Source organism: Suncus etruscus, chromosome X (genome assembly GCF_024139225.1).
Source record: "Suncus etruscus isolate mSunEtr1 chromosome X, mSunEtr1.pri.cur, whole genome shotgun sequence".
NCBI lineage: Eukaryota > Metazoa > Chordata > Mammalia > Eulipotyphla > Soricidae > Suncus > Suncus etruscus.
Genome location: NC_064868.1, coordinates 8,961,306 through 8,981,565, shown reverse-complemented (window position 1 = coordinate 8,981,565; position 20,260 = coordinate 8,961,306). Strand labels below are relative to the sequence as shown.

Sequence of the window (20,260 nt, the reverse complement as noted above, 5' to 3'; positions counted from 1 at the left end):
TGGTTCAGGCTACATAACTATACAATCTTGCTGTAAAAGTACTAATGTCCCAAACCCTAAGTTGAGTTTCTCAGGTTAGTTTTTTCACTGTTCACAGGCTTTTTCTGTTGACTCCATTTAATTTCCTCTTTACAATGTTGATATAATTCAGCTTTGTTATTAACGGAGTTCAAATGTCCAGCAAATGCTTGATGCTTCCTGGAATTGGCACCATCGATCCTATTACTCCATAAAGATTATGGAAACAAGGAGACAGGTCCTTTGGATTTCTCTATTGGTGGCATTTCATCCAGCTCAATAAGGGGCTTTTTGTCCGGAGGTTCTGGGGAACCAGGAGAACCTTTTATAATTTTAGCCTCCGGCCAACTCCTCTTTTCCACGTTCTAAGATTCCTTTCAATTTGTCTGAGTTCTGCCAGGACTCCTGTTCATATCTTTCATTACTTTTCTGACTTGTCCTCTTTGTCCTCACTTTTTCTTTCCTGATTCTTCCATTCTTCTTCCTTGGGAGATTTGCTCCTACATGCCATCAGACATTCCAAGACTCTTTGTGCTTGTTTGAGCTGTTGATATGGACTCTGACAAGGGTCTCTAATTCACTCCACATGACCTGGTACTATTAATCTCTTTTAGGGCCTTTTCCTCTTGTTCCAACTGTGGAAATAGGCAGAGGATCATTTTTCTTTCTAGATCAACTAAGTTGAATATTGTTTTATGACAATTTAACAAGTCTTCTTCTTTCAAAGACTCTTTCACAATAATACTGGCTAATGGAACTAACATTTACATGTTAAAAATGGTTGTTTGTGAAATGATCATAGGCCAGTAATGTGTGTGTTTTTCTGATTGATCTTTCGCTCATTCCAAAGGGATTTCACCACTTCCATCGATTTTTATATTTGAGGTCTATAAAAGAAATTATCTGTGTTCCCTCATAAATTCACCAAAATCTGTAATCCAGCATTCTGTAACTCTCATTCCACATCCTTCACTAATTGAAGGAAGATCTTCTAGAATAGCGTGAGAACTGCTAAGGACGTGCAAAAGAATCTCTCCTCTGTGTCTAATAAGATATGACTAATGACTTTGGAGCCTAACTTTTGTGGCTGCTCCAACAGAACACAGCAACTGTTCAGCAGAAAATTAGTAAGGCAGAAGGAAGGCCTGCTATTAACATCTAAAGGGGAGATTCGATATGCCCTAGTACAATAGTATAATTCAATGTTATTCATTCTTGGAAATACACCACTTCAATGTTATCATCTCTTTAAATGCACCTTCTCTACTGCTGCCACCTAGATGGGTATCACCACTTTTCAAGAAATCCACATGTGCATCCTTCTGATGGAGAAGTTCCACATCATAATTGACAGATGTGTTAGCATGTTGTTCTTACTTCATTGGAATATTTGTAATAGTAGTTGATGTCAAGTCAAAATGTTGTTGTACTAAAATATTTAATTTGGCAGCAAGATGCTGTTCTGTACAAATTTAATATGTTTTCAACTTCACCAGATTTTATTGGTTCTTTTGGACTGCCTTAGGTTCAGCTTTGAATGGGCTCTCTGGCCTCCTCAGTTTTTGCTTCTGGGCTGCTGCTGCAGCTTTTAGAGCCCTTTCCTTCTTTAGCTTTTTTTTTTTTTTTTTTTTTTTTTTTGGTTTTTGGGCCACACCCGGCGGTGCTCAGGGGTTACTCCTGACTGTCTGCTCAGAAATAGCTCCTGGCGGGCACAGGGGACCATATGGGACAACGGGATTCGAACCAACCACCTTTGGCCCTGGATCAGCTGCTTGCAAGGCAAACGCTGCTGTGCTATCTCTCTGGGCCCCCTTCTTTAGCTTTTGAGTTTCCTGGAAAACCCGAATGCACAGGGCCTTCTTGGCCACTAAGTGGCAGTGGGCTTTCTGAGAGTACTGGGGGGAAAAAGTGTTCAGCTCCCTGAACATCTTCTCAAAGACCTCATAATTTGTGTTCCAGAGGTTTTTGAGCATCTTGTGGGCTTTGTCCTTTCAATGTTTTTTCATGTGTTCTCCATAACTTTGGATCTTGACAGTCAAGGCAACTACACTAACAACTATGATGACAATGTTAATAAATGAGAGAAGTAGAATGCCTGTCTTGAATACAGGCGGGGGGTGGTAGTGGAGGAGGGAGATGGTGGGCATTTGTGGTGGGAAAGTTGCACTGTTGAAGGGGGTATTCTTTTTATGTCTGAAACCAACTACAATCATGGTGCTTAAATAAAGATATTAAAAGAAATTCTAGCTTCCATGGAGGTGTTATCTCGGGTCGACTACAACCTTGCTCATCAGTTGCTTTTTCCTGATTTTCAGCTTTTCTGGCTTGCTGGTCATTTCCAAAAGTAAGAGTTTTTTCACATCATCATCAACCTTGTCAACTTTAGAAACATTCTGGTAGTCATTAAACAGTGTGGAAGGGGCTGGGCCAACATCTTGGCTGCTTGGTACTGGCTTCTGGAGGGCATACCTGCAGGAGGTCTGGAGGCGAAGACCTCAAGGATGTGAGAGGAAGCCCCATGGGTGGGAGAAAAGCCTGGCACAGTCTTCGCTAAGTTGGGGGTGTTGGTCAGCAGGGAGTCCGAATCCATCTAAGTATCTGGCACATTGCCCTCAGCATGGTGATCTTTAGCCCAGAGGTCACATCCTGACTGGCACGGTTTTAGGGGACCTGCTAGATTACATGGGTGCAGCCATGAGATTTAGGTCAGCCTCCCCTTTTTTTGCTTACAAGGAAACTTACAAGGAACTCATTAGAACAGCAAGGACAAACACAGACTCAAAATAAAGGGTGTATTCACTAGTGAGTTCTTTTAAACCTCTAAAGAAGACCTAATGCCAATCCTTTTCAGAGTCTTTCAGTAAATAGAAGAAACAGAAACAGCCCCTCAACAGTTTTTATGAAGCAAACATTACCCTGACGCCAAAAGCAGAGACAACACAGAAAAGTAGAATTACTGGGTTTGGAGTGGTGGTAGCTGACCACCACTTCCAGAGGGTAGCAGCTGACCTGCATTTCTTCCTCTGCCTCCCATATGGTTCCCTGAGCACCACCAGGAGTAATCTCTAAGTGCATATCCCTGAGCACTGCTTGGTGTGACTAAAAACAAAACAAAAAGAGAATTACAGACCAATATCCCTGATGAACATAGATGCAAAGATACTAAAAAATATACTAGGAAATGGAATCCAACAATTTGTCAAAAAGATCATATAACATGACCAAGTGGGGTTCATCCCAGGTATGCAAGGATGGTTTAACATGTGTAATTCAATCAATGTGATACACTATATCAATACAAGTAAAATAAAAATTGTAAAAATTGTAAGATTATATCAATAGATTCAGTGAAAGAATTTGACAAGATCGAACAACCATTCATGATTAGAAACTCTCAATCAAATGGGAATTGAGGGGCTGAAGAGATAGCATAGTGGTAGGGTGTTTGCCTTGCAAGTGGCCGACCCAGGACCAATGGTGGTTCGAATCCCTACATCCAATATGGTCTCCCCCACCCCCATGTCCACCAGGAGCGATTTCTGAGCAGAGAACCAGAAGTAACTCCTGAGCGCTGCCGGATATGGCCCCCCCAAAAGAGGGAAATTGAAGGACCTTTACTTAACACAGTCAAAGCCATTTACTATAAACCTACAGTAAACATACTCAACGAGGAAAAACTAATATCCTTCCCCTTAAGATAAAGCACAAGACAAGGCTGTCCACTCTTACCACTTGCATTCAGCATATTATTGGAAGTACTTTCCATAGCATTTAGGCAAAAAAAATATTAAGATCATCCCAATAGGAAAGAGAGAAGTTAAACTCTCACTACTTGCAATGACATTATACCATATCTGGAAAATCCTAAAGACTACATAAAGCTCCTAGAAACAATATATTTGTATAACTGGCAGGATACAAATTAAAACAGAAAAGTTGATGCCTTTTTATATGCCAACAATGAAATAGAAAGGAGATATTTAAAAAAAAACAACCTCATTCTCAACTGTGTCTCAGAAAATCAAGTATCCAGGCATCATCCTAACTAAAGAGGTGGAAAACCATTAAAAAGGAACTACAAAACACTACTTAAAGAAATAAGAGGACACAAGAAAGTGAAAACAAATCCCCTGCACATGGATAGGTAGGAAATGGCAATACATGGATTCGTAGGAAATGGCAATACATCCCAGAGCATTATACAGATTTAATGCAGTCCTATAAGGATAGCCTTGACATTACAAATAAATAGGTGAAATAAATAAATAGATAAAATGCTCCTGAAATATACGTTGAGCAATAAGCTCCACCTCAATAACTAAAGCAGTCTTGGGGAAAAAGAAAATAGGAGGCATGACTTTCCTCAATTTCAAGCAGTACTAATACTAGTACTTTCAAACAGTGATAATAATTTAAACAGCAGTGACTGGAATAAGAGAAAACCTCCAGATAAATGGACTATAATAGTAAATTCAGAGACAGATTATCTGTTATATGACCAATAATTTTCAACAAAGGAGCAAAAAACATGAAGTGGAACAAGGTGTTGTTGGGAAAACTGATTGGTCACATAAAAAAAAAAAGCATAAACTCAGATTTTTCTGAAACTGTAAATAAAAGTAAAAATGTAAAAATACCTACATATCAAACCTAAATCTATAAATTACATAGAGGAAAATATAGGTAGAACTCTCCATGACACTGAAGCTATAGGCATTTTTAAGAATAAAATGCCACTGACCAAACAAGTAGAAGCAAAGGTAAACAAATGGGGCTATACTAAACTAAGCTGTTCCTGCTCTTCCAAGGAAATGCTGACCAGAATACAAAGACAGATCAGGAGAAATTATTTTCCTAGAACTCATTCAACAAAGGTTTAATATCCAAGATATATAAAGCACTGGTAGAACTCTACAAGGAAAATATAACACCCAACTCTATCCGAATATAGGGAAAAGAGATAAACAGGAATTTCCTCAGAGAAGAAATACCAATGGCCAAAAAGTATATTAAAAATTCTCTGTGTTGGGGCCGGGCGGTGGCGCTAGAGGTAAGGTGTCTGCCTTGCCAGCGCTAGCCTAGGACGGACCGCGGTTCGATCCCCGGTGTCCCATATGGTCCCCCAAGCCAGGAGCAACTTCTGAGCGCATAGCCAGGAGTAACCCCTGAGCATCACCAGGTGTGGCCCAAAAACCAAAAAAAAAAAAAAAAGTCTGTGTCATTGATCATCAGGGAAATGCCAATTAGAACAATGAGATATCATCTATATCACAAGCACTGGCAGTTATCAAAAAGAAAACAACAACCAGTGTTGGTGAAAAGGCAAAGGATTTTCATTTGTGGGAATGTTGGCTGGTTTTGCCTTTTTGGGAGACAATATGGACTTTCCTCTAAAAACTAGAAATTGAGCTTCCATATGACTCCATGCCTGGAAATAAACTCCAAGATCCCAAAATCACAACACAGAAAAGATATATGAACTCTTATGTTCATTGCAGCTATTCATTGGAGCTATTCTATTCATTCATGCCCAAGAATAGATGTCTGCATAAAGAAACTATGATGCATATAAACAATGAAATACTTACTCAGTCATAAAAATATAAAGTCATGCAATTTTTTGCAACCTAGATAGGTCTGGGGAGTATCACGTTGAGTGAAATCAGTCAGAGGGAGAGGAACAGATTTGGAGTGACCTCTGAGTGACCTCTGTCATATGTGAGAAAAAAAGAAACTTCATAGGGGAATGTCAAATACCTAATGAAAATAGAAGTGAAGAGCAGAACTTCAATTGGAAGCTTTTGACTATGGCAGAAGTGGGGGATAAGTAGTGGGAAGGAAAGAGGGAGAAAAAGTGTCTGCCACAGAGGCATGCTGGGAGGGGAGGCAAGAGGGAAACTGGAGACATTGATGTAAGTTATTGAATACTGGTAAAGAAAGTGGTATTAGAACAATGTTTCTCCTGAATTTCAATCATAAATATATTTGTGATTTTGTAATTCACTATGATGCAATAAAATTAAAAAAATACTTAGGGGGGGCCGGAGTGATAGCACAGTGGTAAAGTGTTTGCCTTGCATGTGGTCAACCCAGGACAGGCTTGGGTTCTATCTCTAGCATCCCATATGTTCTCCCAAGCCTGCCAGGAATGATTTCTGAGCACAGAGCCAGGAGTGACCCCTGAGTGCTGCCGGGTGTGGCACAAAAGCCAAAAATAAAAATACTTAGGTGAATTCCCCAGTAGTCATAAACACTGGTAAGGAAATGGAGCTGGGAAGGGAAGAAATCTAGGTGCTATATCAAGAAAAATCCCCAAGAAGGTAACTTCGACTCAGTCCTACTCCAAAGATAGTGTAGCTTCTTATCAAAGGACAAAAGAGTTGAAGTATTTATTCACCCAAATGGAAACCTTTGGATATGGCCTCACTGAGTCATAGTTTCTAGGCACTACTGATTTTCTTGCATAATTTCTAGCAATGTGGACGATTTTATAGGAAAGAAATGCAGGTGCCAGCTACCCTAAATACCTTAGGTTAGGGGGGCAGAGAGTGACAGCTGCTGAGAATGAAGAGTACGGTGAAGGACTCTAAGGTGATATATGCAGAAATCTGACAGCATCAGTGTCATCATACCACAAAGAATAACTTTTTAAAGAAAGTTATTATTAAAGTAATATTATTAAATAAATTTATATAGGCTACAGGTATATGGCATTGTATTTTAGACAGCTGTGTATACTATATTATTTTGGCTACTATCCTATGCCATATAATTGATCCCTTTTGTTCAATATATCCATTCCTTTCCTTCCAATTATTTTTTTATTACATTGAGTTTTACTTTATCTTATACATATGAGTGAATGTACATGGTGTTTGTCTTTATTCATCTGACTTATTTCACTTAACACAATACCATCCACGATGCTGCAAATATTCAAAAATTCATGTTATTTTAACTATCTTTTTTGGGGGGTCACGCCCGGCAGCACTCCGGGGTTACTCCTGGCTCCATACTCAGAAATCACTCCTGGCAAGCTTGGGGGACCATATGGGATGCTGGGATTCGAACCAATGACCTTCTGCATGAAAGGCAAACACCTTACCTCCATGCTATCTCTCCGGCCCCAATTTTAGGTATCTGGATAGCATTCACATATATACATATATATATATATATTTGTGTATGCCAACATCCATGCACAAGCATTTATTTGTTCCTCTATTTTGACTTTTGTGAATAATGCCATGATGAGCCTGGCTATGAATATATTTCTTCCAATAGTGTTTTCATATTCTCTGGTACAGGAATAATTTGTCATGAACTCCACAAATTTAGGGTAAGCTTAGTCTGAAGAAAGGAGATATTATGTAAATTAAAATTGAGGCAAGAATTCTCATTTTTTTAGTGTACATTCCCTTATGATATTGGACAGATGCTAACACTTCAAAAAGATATGGTGTCATACATTATGTTAATGGGGGCTGAGGGGAGACCCTGATCCAGAATTACATATTGTCCACCAAACTCCACCAATAGTAATCTCTGAACACTACAGAGTATGACTTTTAAACAAAAATCAAACAAAAATATTATATGCCTAAAACTCCATTATTAGCAACATTATAAACCACAGTGACTGAAGAAAAATACATTTATTATATATATAATATATATACAACATGTGTGTAATATATGAATTTAGGGGTGGTTATCTACTCCTGTCTATGCTCAGGGCTTACTCGTGGCTCTATGCTTTGTATACCATACGTGGTGCCAGGGACTGAATCAGGATTGGGTTGCATGCAAGACAAGACTTTAAGCCCTGTATTATCTTTTTGGCCCAGTAATACAATGCATAAAATTTTAAACAAAATTGGAACTGGAGTGGTGTTGCAGCTGTAGGGCATTTGCCTTGCACAAGGCTGACCTAGGACGGACCACGGTTTGATCCCCCAGCATCCCATTTCTGAGCGCATAGCCAGGAGTAACCCCTGAGAGTCACCGGGTGTGACCCATAAACCAAAAAAGAAAAAAAAAGAAAAACACAATAATGATAATAATGATAATTTTTTATAATGTAGCACTAGAATATTCAACATCTTATTTTTATTTTATTTTATTTTGCTTTTTGGACCACACCCTGTGACACTCAGGGGTTACTCCTGGCTATGTGCTCAAAAATCACTCCTAGCTAGGGTACCATATGGGACACTGGAGGATGGAACCAAGTTCCATCCTAGATCGACTGCGTGCAAGGCAAATGCCCTACCACTGTGCTATCCTTCCGGACCCTTTAATTTTTTGTATTTGGGGCTACACCCGGTGATGCTCAGGGGCTACTCCTGGCCATGCGCTCAGAAATCGCTCCTGGCTTGAGGGACCAAATGGGACGCTGGGGGATTGAACCGCAGCAGTCTGTCCTAGGTCAGAGATGTGCAAGGCAAACCTTTCTATTATGCCACTGTTCCAGCCCCATATTCAACATCTTATAAAGTTCTATTGGATGACCATGGTCTAGACTTTACTGAAAAGATGACTGATAAAAATGTAACAGGCCTCATACTCATGACACATGGTTTTCTTTTCCCATAGACAGTATCTGACAAAATTTTGTCACTGTGATTTCCTTGAAAAATTGGGAGTAGGTAGTTAAAGGGACATAGTATAAATATAATTTTTCAGCTTTCTGGAGTGAACTATTTTTTAATATTTTATTTAAACACCTTAGTTACAAACATGATAGTGGTTGGGTTTCAGTCATATGAAAGGATACCCCCCATCACCAGTGCAACATTCCCACCACCAATGTCCCAAATATCCCTCCTCTCCACCCCACCCCCACCTGTACTCTAAACAGGCTTTCTATTTCCCTCATACATTCTCATTGTTAGGATAGTTCACAATGTAGTTATTTCTCTAAACTCATCACTCTTTGTGGTGAGGTTCATGAATTGGGCTCTAACTTCCAGACCTCCTTTCTTTTGTTTCTGAAAATTATTGCAAGGATGTCTTTTATTTTTCTTAAAACCCATAGTTGAGTGAGACCATTCTGCGTCTCTCTCTCTCTCTCTCTCTCTCTCTCTCTGACTTATTTCACTCAGCATAATAGATTCCATGTACATCCATGTATAGGAAAATTTCATGACTTCATCTCTCCTGACGGCTGCATTGTGTATATGTACCACAGTTTATCTGTTGAAGGGCATCATGGTTGTTTCCAGAGTCTTGCTATGGCAAATAGTGCTGCAATGAATATAGGTGTAAAGAAGGGATTTTTGTATTTTATTTTTGTGTTCTTAGGGAATATTCCTAGGAGTGGTATATAGCTGGATCGAATGGGAGCTCGATTTCCAGTTTTTGGAGGAATCTTCATATCACTTTCCAGAAAGGTTGAACTAGACGGCATTCCCACCAGCAGTGAATAAGAGTTCCTTTCTCTCCACATCCCCGCCAACAATGCTTTTTGTCATTCTTTGTGATGTGTGCCAATTCTGTGGTGTGAGGTGATACCTCATAGTTGTTTTGATTTGCATCTCCCTGATGACTAGTGATATAAAGCATTTTATGTGACTTTTGGCCATTTGCATTTCTTCTTTATCAAAGTGACTGTCCATTTCTTCTCCCCATTTTTGATGGGATTAGATGTTTTTTATTCTTGTAAAGTTCTGTCAGTGACGTGTGTATTTTGGAGATTAGCCCCTTATCTGATGGGTATTGGGTGAATAGTTTCTCCCACTCAGTGGGTGGCTCTTGTATCCTGGGCACTATTTCCTTTGAGGTGCAGAAGCGTCTTAGCTTAATATATTCCCATCTGTTAATCTCTGCTTTCACTTGTTTGGAGAGTGCAGTTTTCTCCTTGAAGATGTCTTTAGTCTCAATGTCATGTAGTGTTTTACCTATGTGTTGTTCTATATACCTTAAGGTATCAGGTCTGATATTGAGGTCTTTAATTCATTTGGATTTTACCTTCGTACATGATGTTAGCTGAGGGTGGGTGGTCTAAATTCCCTTTTTGCACGTGGCTAGCCAGTTGTGCAACACCACTTGTTGAAGAGGCTTTCTTTGTTCCATTTAGGATTTTTTGCTCCTTTATCAAAGATTAGGTGATTGTATGTCTGGGGAACATTCTTGAGTACTCACATCTATTCCCCTGATCTGAGGGTCTGTCTTTATTCCAATACCATGCTGTTTTGATAACTATTGCTTTGTAATACATTTTAAAGTTGGGGAAAGTTATGCCTCCCATATTCTTTTTTCCAATTATTGCTTTAGCTATTTGAGGGTGTTTATTGTTCCAAATGAATTTCAAAAGTGCTTGATCCACTTCCTTGAAGAATGTCATGGGTATCTTTAGAGGGATCGCATTAAATCTGTATAATGCTTTGGGGGAACTTTTTCACTGAGTTTTGTCTCTTTGAATGTTGGCTGATTTTTAGGAGCTTAATGTTGATTTGTGTTTAAATATAAATTAATGAGTCCTAATGTTGGTAAGGAGATGGTGGGCCCTTTCTCAGTTCGGCCCCAGCTCCTGTAGACCCTACAGCCTGGTGGATCTGAAGGTTGGGTCTAAAGGTTGCAGGGTGATGGCAGAGAAATTCATAAAGCAGTCAGGAGTGCTGTACATGTTGACCTGTTGATGCATCATTATTAACAGCCAGTCATGTTATTTTTAGTCTTTCATGGTTGTTTACCTTAGTTTCTGTACATAGTAATCTTTTTAAGCAAAAGGAACAAAACATGATTTCAAAGGTAGGCAAGAAGCTACAGAATAGGTAGAGTGACAGAATCTAATTTTGGTACTCTCTTTATTATACTCAGTTTCATAAGGCCAGAGCAAGATAATGCTGCTTAGCTGCTAGGGAATATTCTTACCACATCAAGTTGCCAGGTAGGATTTGGGGATAGTTTTTCTAACAGTTTGGGATCTCCTGTTGCTATTTTGTTGACATTAAGAACCGTATTAAAGGACAGACTTTTCCATATACTGGCAGTCAGAAGTCCAAAGTTGAAGAAATTCTTTTACTATTGATCTCCTACTCCCAAAAATTTAAAGTATAATTTCAGAATAACCATATAGATGCCAAGGAGCAAACCTTGGTCAGCTGCATACAAGGCAAATGCCCTACATGCTGTACTATTACTCCAAACCCTTAATTTATATTAAGGCAGAAAAAAATAATAAAACTAAGGCTCTTAGAGTACAGATCATCCATGTCCTACTAGAACTGTTTCACAGAGCAGAGGAGTTAATGAGACACTGCCAAATTGAAAAACAAAATAATTTTAATGGGCAACTTGACCTCTGGTCAAAACATCACAAGTGAAAATGAGGAAGGATACTTTGGTATTAAATGCTCTGAACTTAAAGGGCAGGGAGACATTGTTCTGCCTTTCATGCCAAAAGCATGGAAAAACTTTTTTAAATCACTTGTTAGAGGATAACACGAGTGGCTTGTGCATTCTAGAATTTCTTTTTTTTTTTTTTTTTTTTTTTTGGATTTTGGGCCACACCCGGCAGTGCTCAGGGGTTACTCCTGGCTATCTGCTCAGAATAGCTCCTGGCAGGCACAGGGGACCATATGAGACACCGGGATTCGAACCAACCACCTTTCGTCCTGGATTGGCTGCTTGCAAGGCAAACGCCACTGTGCTATCTCTCCGGGCCCCATTGTAGAATTTCTAAGAGAGACTTACCAAATACTTTCTGCTGAGACTGACGAAGCCAAGCTGAGGCATTTGTGTGCCAAGAATATATGGTTGCTTATATGCCACTGTTTATATGTTTGCAAAATATGCCATATGTTGACAGTCTGACATATGTTGAGCTATATGGAAGAAGAGCCAGAGTATAAGATAAGCAAAGGGAAATAGGAAAGTGAAAAATAAACTCTTGTGGCTTAAGCTAGATGCCCAAGTCCTTGAGTATAAGGAGTATATCACAGTCATCTTTAATTTCTAGTGCATAGGGAATTGCTGGGCAGAGACACTCTGTGCTTCCTGAGGATTTACAGAGTTAGCACAAGAACATGCTTAGAACCATATCTCCTGAAAAATAAAGGTAGATGCATGAGGGATGTTTAGATCTCAAAAGACCCTAGGAGTCTTGTTACCTTCTGTATACCCTAAACTAATTTGGAGTTACAATTTGGAGCTTGAGTCCCATCCAATGGGCTGTCCACCTTCTTTCTCATGCTGTAATCATGGCTGATTCCCCTTAGGGCTGCTCACTGTAGTCCAGAACACTGAATAATTGATAAATTCAGAGGCTGGAAGCACACAAAATGATAACACTTATCAAAACTTTCTAGTGGAAAACAGAGAGAAAGCTTCATGACATTAACTTTGGCAGTGTTATTTTAAATACAAGTAACAAAAAAATTTCATTCAAAAACTGTATGCACACCACTATTCATTGCAGCACTCAGCAAAACACCTAAGACTTGGAATCAACCTAGATGTCCAACAACAGATAAATGGTGGATCAGGAAGATTTGATACATATATGCAGTGGGATCTTATGTAGCTGTAAGGAATGATGTAATCATGTAATTTGCAGCAACATGGATAGAACTAGAAGATATTACAATAAATGAAGTAAACCAGAATAAGAAGGATAAATACAGAATGATGTCACTTATATGTGGTATTTAGAACAACTGCATGAAGAAACATAATGGTCTAAATGATAGTTGTCTTGGACACCATTAGCACCAGAGTATAGTGAGAAGAGAAAGAACGAAGTGGAAAAGGAGAAACACAAAAGCTTATATTCTCTTTTATACTTCAAAAAGACCTTTAGAAATGGATACATGTTTCCATTCCAGGAAACATGTATACAGGAATGGATAAATGTTTAGATTGAGCAGGTGTTCAAACAACTGCTCTTTTTAGATGTCTATAAGAATGTTCTAATGCTTTTATTCACAGAAACAGGTGCAGAATGTGTTTGGAAGTCATGGGCTCTCACTACATTGCTCACTATAAGAATTTTAGTGTCTTAATTTAAATTTTTAAAACCACATCGGGCAGTGCTCAGGGATTACTCCTGACTCTGTGCTCAGAAATTGCTCCTGGCAGGTTCAAGGGACCATATGGTATGCTGGGAATCGAACTCAGGTCTGTCCTGGGTCGGCCGCATGCAAGGCAAATCCCCTACCACTGTGCTATCTCTCCGGCCCCATAGGATCTTAATTTTAATATGTCTATAATAACTCTGTTACCTTTTTATATAATAACTCTGTTATCTTTTTGTCCATAGTGGTACTTGGAAAAATAGGTTGGTTGCCCAAGTTTCACATTGCATTACTATATTAGCCTCAAAAGACAGTGCTTATTAAGATAATGTCTTGACAAAACTTTTTTTAATAATATTTTATTTAAACACCTTGATTACAAACATTATTGTGGTTGGGTTTCAATCATGTAAAGAACACATCCCATTACCAGTGCAACATTCCCATCACCAGTGTCCCAAATCTCCTTCCTCCCCACCCCACCCCTACCTGTTCTCTAGACAGGCTTTCCACTTCCCTTATTCATTAACATTGTTATGATAGTTCTCAGTGTAGTTATTTCTCTAACTGCACTCATCACTCTTTGTGGTGAGCTTTATGAAGTGAGCTATAGCTTCCAGCCCTTCACTCTTTTGTCTCTGCAAATTATTGCAAGGACGTCTTTCATTTTTCTTAAAAGCCATAGATGAGTGAGACCATTCTGCGTCTTTCTCTCTCTGACTTATTTCACTCAGCACAATAGATTCCATGTATAGGAAAATTTCATGACTTCATCTCTCCTGACAGCTGCATAATATTCCATTGTGTATATGTACCACATTTTCTTTAGCCATTCATCTGTTGAAGGGCATCTTGGTTGTTTCCAGAATTTTGCTATGGTAAATAGTGCTGCAATGAATATAGATGTAAGGAAGGGATTTTTGTAATGTATTTTTGTGTTTCTAGGATATATCCCTAGGAGTGGTATAGCTGGGTTGTATGGGAGCTCAATTTCCAGTTTTTGGAGGATCTCCATATCGCTTTCCAGAAAGGTTGAACTGGACAGCATTTGCACCATAAGAGTTCCTTTCTTTCCACATCCCCGCCAACACTGCTTGTTCTCATTCTTTGTGATGTGTGCTAATCTCTGTGATGTGAGGTGATACCTCATAGTTGTTTTGATTTGCATCTCCCTGATGATTAGTGATATGGAGCATTTTTTCATGTGTCTTTTGGCCGTTTGTATTTCTTCTTTGTCAAATTGTCTATTTTTTCTCCCCATTTTTTGATGGGGTTAGGTTAAAGAAAAGCATTATGTCTGCTGTTGGATGCTATGGTCATTGCTGTGACTCGCAGGGGTCTCAAACTCGCGGCCCGTGGGCCTCAAAAGGCCCTCTGTACAACATTTTGTGGCCCTGTCCTAGAGGAATCTTTTTTTGTTTTGTTTTGTTTTAGTTGTTTGGGTCACACTCCCAATGTTCAATGTTACTACTGACTTTGCACTTCTGCGGCCCTAGGTAAATTGAGTTTGAGACCTCTGGTAGATGCTTTTGTTCTTGTAAAGTTCTATCATCAGTGCCTTGTATATTTTGGAGATTAGCCCCTTATCTGATGGGTATTGCGTTAATAGTTTCTCCCACTCAGTGGGTGGCTCTTATATTCTGGGCACTATTTCCTTTGAGGTGCAGAAGCTTCTCAGCTTAATATATTCCCATCTGTTAATCTCTGCTTTCACTTGTTTGGAGAGTGCAGTTTCCTCCTTGAAGATGCATTTAGTCTCAATGTCCTGGAGTGTTTTACCTACGTGTTGTACCATATACTTTATGGTATCAGGTCCGATATCAAGGTCTTTAATCCATTTGGATTTTACCTTCGTACATGATGTTAGCTGGGGGTTCTAAGTTCATTTTCCATTTGATTATAACTGTAAATATTACCTAATGTTTATGTCCACAGAAAACAATGGAATATGCAATTGATGTGGTCCTAAGACCACAGTACAGAGCAGAGTAACTCCCCAGCACCATCAGCAAAGCTGCAACTCTACCCCTTACCACAGAGCAAGGTTATACTTCAGATCTACTCAAGAAAATAACTGAATTTATCTGAGAAGCAGTACCCAGATCCATTCACCATCCCACTTCTTGTCTTTTTATAGTTTGAAATAAAAGGTTGCCCAGGTGAGACATTTTTTCAGACCATTATTGAAAATACAGTAAACAGACATTTCAGATCTCTGTTCTAAACATTACAAATGATTTAGATTAGCACACAGAGAAAATGTCATTAGCCTTATTTCATAATGTTCTAATGAGTTCTTGTTTCCTCCCTTTTGATAATGTCTTCGATTTCATCGGAGACCTTTCCTGGATACTTATTGGATTCTATTGCATTTAACTTCTTTTGATACCCCAGTGGCAAACCATTCTCTTTTGCACCCATGCAAATGACCTCTTTATACTGGGGTAAGGGGGGAGCACTCTCATAATTGTTCATTTGATAACTCCAGCAGGTGATTTCTTTGCCTTCCTAGGTGTGAACATTCACTTCTATTACAACATAGGTTCCACTTTCAATGCCTTCTGGCCTATCCAGAGAACCATATTGGATGAGTGCAAGGCAAAAGCCTCTGTCTGCTTTTAGCCCTTGTCCATATCCATATCTTTTTAAATATTTATTTCTAGGAAGGTTTTAAAATCAATTTCACTAACATTTTAGTTAGAATTAAGTTTTACCTTAGTTAATACTATATATTATACACTTTTTTATAGTTCAGTATCTTTCTTGCCTTCACTTTTGTATATTTTTCTTAAACATTGAAATGGTATTTAGTTCATTAATTTGAAGCTAATAAAAGACTAAAATAGCATTTAAGGCTTATCCTTTCAAAGCACAATATTTTGTGATTTTGCATATCCTGGATGTTTTAATATGTAGCATTTTTTCCAGGCAGTTCAAAGTAATTATTACCATTGCAAACCATTGGACTTGATCGTTTCAAACTATCAAATTACAGAAAACTTAATAATTACAAAGTGGGAAAATTGCCTAATGTCTCCAAGTAGATATAACTTTAACCTAGTGATCAAATCTAACATCATCAAAAACAATGTGATAAGCCCTATTATGTATATCCTGATGTGAGGCATGGGAAGCATACAATATTACCTATGTCATTTTCTCACCAAACATGTTTAACCTGAATTTGATAATAAGGAAGCAATCAGACAAATCTAGACTTTCATTCTTACTCAAAGTATACAGTTGTCAAGCTCTCAGTGAAAAGAGTGATGTTTTGTGTAGGTTCCTACCTTTGGTGGGATCATTTTAAATTGGTATCTCTTTGTGTCATGAAGCTACTTAAACTTAGGGATCTTAGTGATCCCTTCCAAGTTAGAACAAACACCCTGCTGCAAAAAGCTGCTGTGAAAACCTTTTATAACCTTTATGTGTTTGAAACCCTCTGGAGCTTAGTTTGATTATTGTTTGCCATCTGAGATATCCTTGGTGATTTTCAAAAAAAAATAACTACGTAATATTTTATTAAAGTAATCTATAATCTCAGCTGTAGACTACTGGTTAAAATCAGCACTGCTGGCGAAGCCCTTCCCCCCCACCTAGAAAAAACAATTTATGTTTTCCTCCTTCCAACTCATTTATTGCCCTCTCAATTTTTGGAGATAGGATGGGAGTTTTTGGTTACATGAGCTCATGAGGTCATTCAATAATAAGGTACCAGGGATGTGTGTGCACATGGAGAGAAGGGCATACAAGATTCAGTGCAAGTCAGGGAGACCTCAGGAGAAAACAGCCCTTTTATCTGAGACTTTCATCTTTCAGAGCAGTAAAAAAGCATCTGTGGTTTAAGCCACCAAAGAAGCAAAAGAGGTACACCGCCCTCCTATAGTTTGCAATGATATGTCAAGCATTGCTGGAGCTAGGGATTGAACCCAATTGTCATGCATTCAGGAAAGCACTTGACCACTGAGCCTCATCACTGAACTTCATTCCTGAAGTTTCAGCCAACTCACTATGAGATTCCACCAAAAGGAAGTATTGGAGCTAACTGGAAAACTATACAAGTAATGACCTTCTCCTTTCTTTTTACTTCCTGTCTCTGGAGCATTGCAGCAGAAGCCCAGCTCCTTGGACTTTCCTTACTGTAGCAGGGGCATATTTTCTGTAGCATTTGTAGCTTTCTTTTCCTCCTGGTGAGCCTGGAGCTTCTTGCACACACAACAAACACCAGCATGAATGACCAGTGCCATCACCTCTAAGGTCTGGGTCCATCATTCCAACTGATTTCTTCTGTTCCTCAAGACTGGTAGCTGCCTCCAGTAAATACTACCTACATGATGACTTTATTCTATACAACTACCCAGTGAATAATTTTATTATTGGTTGATTGGTATTCGTGTTTCTCCTCCCTATTCCTGGCCTCTATTGTTGGGCTGGCTGTGGCACTTACAAGAGACCCCACACCAGGTTGTGGAGTTTATGCATATTATGGTTGTAGTGCTTGTAAGGAATCACTGTAGTGCTCACACATGGGCTTTCAGGAAGCCAACTCTCCTGATCACAGTGTTTGTACACTGTGATTTGAATTTCAGTGCTGGATAGAGTTTGCACCTTTTTTTTAGCTGCAGCACTTGCACAACCTGGATGTGGTATGGCTGGAAAGAACCAGGGATCAAAGAAAAAGAAATTGCCAGGCCCAAATATCAGTGATACTATGATCATGCTTGTTGTATAGAGTGGTCACAGGGATAAAAATAGTGACCTCACTTATACAAGGCAGGTGTTTTAGCCCCTAAGCCTTCTTCCAACTCGACCCATCCTCCATTAACACTAATATTTTTTAAATAGATAATTTTTATTTTGGTCATAGTGGCTTACATATCTTTCACAGTAATATTTTAGGTACATATTAACATTGAAGCAGGGAATTCCCATCACCAAATTTCTTCCCCCTCTACCCCCGTTCCCATCTTGCATCCCATATCCCCCACTCTGACCCCCCAGGTTGCTAGAATGAGTGGGTCCCTCTGTGTCTAGCTTACTACTTAGTTATCATACAACTGTTTGGTCTTGGTACCCTCCATTATTTCCCCCTCTATTTGAGAGGCAGAACTAGATAGTTCAAGTTATGTGGTTTTGTTTGAAGAAAAGAAAAGCAATAAAATGGGGTAAAAATCAAATAACCCAAAAATGGGTGAAGTCCTTCTAGAGGCTCTCAACCTCAGTTTGAGAGAGGAAAGGGGAAAAAAGAATTGAAACACCACAATACAAACAGAAATATCAAATAAAATATCCAGTGAGTACTACAGCAATAAAGACAAGCACCACATAATAGCCACAGTCCTGAAATAAAAACATGACAGAGTGCAAAAAGGAAAAACAATTGGAGACAACAACTTCAATATCCACACCAAAACAAAAAAGTCAAAAAAGATAAATAAATAACTAGATAAATAAATAAATAAGATTATTTTGTGTTTTTTTCTGCATAGGCACAGTAAATATTGGGAACATTAGAAAAGGAATTCCCTTGGCCTATGAGATACAGGGTTTCTCCACTCTTGAAGTATACTGTCATGGAATTAACTATAGACTCCTTGCATGTTCATTTACTCTCCCCTCGGTGCTTTTGTGATGTATGGAATACTTCTGCTCTGTCATGGGTGATAAGATCAGACCTCTGTATCTAGAGATCTTGGTATATGCCCAGGTCAAGGAATAGAGCTTATGATGAAGTCTTTCTTTGTGGTTCTAGAAGTTCTGTTCCTTCTGTGTCATTTTAATCTGATTAACACTAATATTTTAATGGAATTCTCTTTATTAAACTAACTGTTGTGATTTTGGTCTTCAGGCTGGATTCATATTTGGTATGTGTTTATTTCAGTTGCTGAATCTGCCTTGTATGAGAGTGCAGTTGTGAATAACTGTTTTTAAAAGATTAAAAAATGGAAGCCTCCAAATGCAAACATTATTTTGCATTAAATATCCATTGAATTGTTGTGTCCTCCCTAAGGCCTAATCATGAAGTCTTTGCTTTGGCTCCAAGAGAGAAGTGAAGATGGTTCCATCTCTTGACAGTGTTCTTACCTTGTTTCATGGTGCGAACTTCTAGCTATGAGGAGAAATGTACAGTCTTGATTCCACTGGATTTTGCCCCTTTCAGATTAGGTAGAAGGAGGATACCATACCATACATACAGTTTGTGAGTCTGTAAAGAACATCAGACATGGTTACTCACCTCCAGACAATGTCATTCATAGTGTGACTCCATCACATCATTCCTTGAATTATTTTAGTTTGGGATCAGGGGGAAATCTCCCAAGTGGTGTTTAAGATGTTCAGGGCCCTACCGGTGAGTCTCAGCTCTGTGCAAGGACTCAATAATGTGAAGCTGCTTGAATTTTGTAGTGCCAGGGATACTCGGGCCATCCCAGCTATACTGGAGACTTTCAGGATTTCAACTGGTAATGCTCAACAAACCATATGATGCTGTTAATTGAATTTGGGTCAGGTGCATGCCAAACGTGTGCCTTAACAATTGTATGAATTTCCAGTTCCACATCCCAGGAATTAGATACAGACTGTAGATGAGCCTACCTTAGACTTTTTAGGCTCATAGTGATATAGATAAAAATTATCTTGGCAATCATCTGGTCTACCACACACTAACCTAAATGAAGCAACTGAACCTGTCCCAATGAATAGCAAGCCCGTAGTAAGAAACCCAGAGTTCTAAGGTGCTAGTGGTAGGGCGTTTGCCTTGCACATGGCTAACCTAGGACAGACCACGGTTTGATCCCCTGGCATCCCATATGGTGCCCCAAGCCTGGAGCGATTTCTGAGCACATAGCCAGGAGTAACCCCTGAGTGTCACCAGATGGGGCCCAAAAAAGGAAAAGAGAAAGAAAGAAACCCAGAGTTCTGCTTCCATTTCAGTCCTTTCATTAATTAATCCAGCTTTTTACCTTTCCACATGTCCACCCACCCACGCCTCTCTCTTTTGCATTGTTTCCTGCCCATCCTTCCAAATCTTAGGTGTCTCTTTCCTTGATGTTCATTGTACTCCACCTAAGTTTCAGCTTCATTCTTCCCTGAGCACAATAGTGGTCCCTTTTCTTTAGGATCCCTCATTATCTCTAAGATTCTCTCCCTTTCAAATCTAGTAAAATCCCTACCATCATTAGATAAATCCAAATTGCATTGTCACGTGTCTCTCCTTAGAATATAAA

General features: G+C 39.1%; 2 pseudogenes; both read right to left on the bottom strand.

Moving 5' to 3' along the window:
* Positions 1–56: 56 nt before the first annotated feature.
* On the bottom strand, positions 57–1,487 carry LOC125999397 (integrator complex subunit 13-like; annotated as a pseudogene).
* A 30-nt stretch (positions 1,488–1,517) lies between these two features.
* Positions 1,518–19,128, bottom strand: LOC125999396 (28S ribosomal protein S15, mitochondrial-like; annotated as a pseudogene).
* Positions 19,129–20,260: the final 1,132 nt, after the last annotated feature.